We start from the raw sequence: 3,359 nt of genomic DNA on the forward strand, positions 1-3,359 counted from the left end.
CCCTAAACCACTCCACTGATCCTCAATCATCACTAAACTACCCTTTCACGGCCTTATTTTTATACCCCAAAACCCTTTTAACAGCTTCTACTATACCCTCAAACTGCCCTATATCAACTCCTGAGAAAGCAGAGTAGTATCACACACCTGTAGTTCCAGCTATTCAGAAGGCTGAGATAGGAGGATAGCTTGAACACAGGGACTCAGGGGCTAGTTTGGACAACATAGTGAGACCCTTGCTCTTAGGGGAAAAAAACCTCACTGGGTGTGGTGGCACATGCCTGTAATTCTAGCTACTTGTGAAACTGAGGCAGCAGGATCACAAGTTCAAGGCCAGCCTTGGCAACCTTAATGAGTCTATCTCAAAATGAAAAATGAAAACTGGAGGGGCTGGGATATAGCTCAGTTGGTAGTGTTTGCCTTGCATGCACAAGGCCCTGAATTCAATCCCTACACCGTCAAAAATAATGGATAGGGATGTAGCTCAGTGGTAGCATCCATGGATCGAATCCCCAGTAACCCCACACACACACACACAAACTGCCAAGTGTATCCCAAAAGTATCTTTTCAATGATACCCAACCCTAACCCCAAACTACTGTCCAATAGTTACAAGTCTCACTGCCAAAATTTGCCTTCCAACAGCCCCCAACTCTGTTTCTCCTAACTACATTTCCTTGGTCCCAGAACTGTACCCCAAAACCACTTGTTTTGTACCAGGGATTGAATCCAGGGATGCTTTGCCACTGAGCCACATTCTTCAGCTCTTTTAATTTTTTTATTTTGAATGGGCTGGGGATGTGGCTCAAGCGGTAGCGCGCTCACCTGGCATGCGTGCGGCCCGGGTTCGATCCTCAGCACCACATACAAACAAAGATGTTGTGTCCGCCAAATACTAAAAAATAAATATTAAAAAAAAATTTAAAAAAAAAAAAATTTATTTTGAAACAGGATCTCACTAAATTGCTGAGGCTGACTTCAATCTTGCAATCCTCCTGCCTCAGCCTCTTAAATCATTGGGATTACAGGCTTGCACTATCACACCCAGCAGTTCCACATGATTTAAGATAAGGTTGGGTATGAAAGTCATTAAACAGTAGTTTGGGCCCAGGTGCAGTGGTGAACATCTGTAATCCCAGAGGATCAGGAGGCTGAGTCAGGAGGATCACAAGTTTGGGGCCAACCTCAGCAACTTAGAGAGGCCCTAAGCAACTCAGCAAGACCCTGTCCCCAAATGAAAACTAAAAAGGGCTGGGGATGTAGCTCAGTAGTAAAGCGCCCCTGGTTTCAATCCTTGGTACCAAAACTAAATAAATAAATAAATAAGGAAGTAAATGAAAATAACTAGGGATGTGGCAGAGTGGTTAAGCACTCTAGGTTTAATCCCTGGCACCAAAAAAAAAAAAAAAATACATGGAACTATACCTATAGAACTTTATCTTCCAGTTTTTCCCAACCATAACACTTAAATCACCCTCCAAGAATTCCCAACCACACCCTAAACTGCCCTCCCATGGCCCCCAATGCTACCTGTAAACATTCACAATTTACCTTCCCACAGCCTCCCAACTAAACTCCAAACCACCCTCCATTGACCTCACATCCCTTCAATGGCTTTAGTTGTACCCAAATACTTTCCAATGGTTCTGCTATAGCTAATTACCACAAACTTGGTGGCTTTAAACAAGAGAAGTTTATTCTTTTACAGTTCTGGGAAAGTTCCAAATCAGTTGAACTAGGACTACAATTAAGGTGTCACCAGAGATGTACTCTCTCTGGAGGTCCTAGGGGACAATCTGTTTTTTGCCTCTTGCAGTTTCTGGTAGCTGCTAGCATTCCTTGGCTTGTGGCCACATAACCATAATCTGTCTTGATGGTCACATTGCTTTAGTTTCTGTCAGTAAAATCTGCTTCTTCCTACCTTCTATAGAACACTTGTGGGGCTGGGGATATGGCTCAAGCGGTAATGCGCTCGCCTGGCATGTGTGGGGCGCTAGGTTCGATCCTCAGCACCACATAAAAATAAAATAAAGATGTTGTGTCCACCAAAAACTAAAAAATAATTTTTAAAAAAAGAACACTTGTGATTGCAATTAGGATTTATACCCATTTTGATATCCTTAATTTAGAAGCTGAGCATGGTGGTACATGCTTGCAGTTCCAGCTACTCAGGAGGCTCACGCAGGAGGATTGCTTGAGTCAGAGGCCAGCCTGGTGAAAATAGTGAGAACCTGTCAAAAAAAAACAAGCAAAAAAAAAATGCACCTGTGCACTATGGTGCACACCTATAATCCCAGCCACTCAGGAGGTTGAGGCAGGAGGCTCACAAGTTCAAGACCAGCCTAGGAAATATAGCAAAACCTTGTCTCAAAACAAAATAAAATAAAACATCTGTGCTGATGTGGTGGCACTCACCTATAATCCCAGTGACTCAGGAGGCTGAAGCAGGAGGATTACAAATTCAAAGCCAGCCTCAGCAACTTAGCAAGGCCCTAAGCAATTTAACAAGACCCTGTCTCAAAATAAAACATACACAGGGCCCCAGGTTCAATATGTGGTACCAAAAAAAAAAAAAAAAGGCTGGGGATATAGCTCAATGATAGAGTGCTTAGCGTGCTTGGCAGGCATGTGTGAGGCCCTAAGTTCCATCCCCAGCCCTAAAAAAATATCCTTAACTTAATCATATCTACAAAGTCCTTTTCCATTTAAGTAACATTCAGAGGTTCCAGGGATTAGGATGTGGATATCTTTGGAAGGGACATTATTTAGCCTACCACACCATTCTATGGCAATTAACAGCTCTACTCTTTAACTACCTTGCAACTCTGTCCCTAAACACCCACTATCTTCTGATAGACCCCTAAACCATCCTTTTTCCCCAAAGAAAACAAGATAGCATCTCAAATCATCTTCTAATCTCATAATTGTATTAATGATCCACCCTCCACTAGCTCCTACTAACATACTCAAATTGTCTCCTAACCACCCCATTCCTCCAAAGTCCTTCAATTGCAACTTAGTGAGACATTGAATTTAAAAAACAATAAAAAGGGCTGGGGATATAGCTCAGTGATAAAGCACCTCTGTGTTCAATCACTAGTAGCCACCCCCCAAAATAATAAAAAGGGTTAGTTGGGGTTGTAGCTCAGTAGTACAGTGCTTGCCTAGCAGGTGTGAGGCACTGGGTTCGATTCTCAGTGCCACATATAAATAAATAAATAAATATAAAGGTCCACTGACAACTGAAAACTATATCAATAAAAGGGTTAGGGATGTAACTCAGTGTTCGCCTATCATGTGCAAGACCTTGGGTTCTAACCCTGGTACTGCAAAAAAAAAAAAAAAAAAAAAAAAAAAAA

Source organism: Marmota marmota, unplaced genomic scaffold (assembly GCF_001458135.2).
Source record: "Marmota marmota marmota unplaced genomic scaffold, marMar, whole genome shotgun sequence".
Taxonomy (NCBI): domain Eukaryota; kingdom Metazoa; phylum Chordata; class Mammalia; order Rodentia; family Sciuridae; genus Marmota; species Marmota marmota.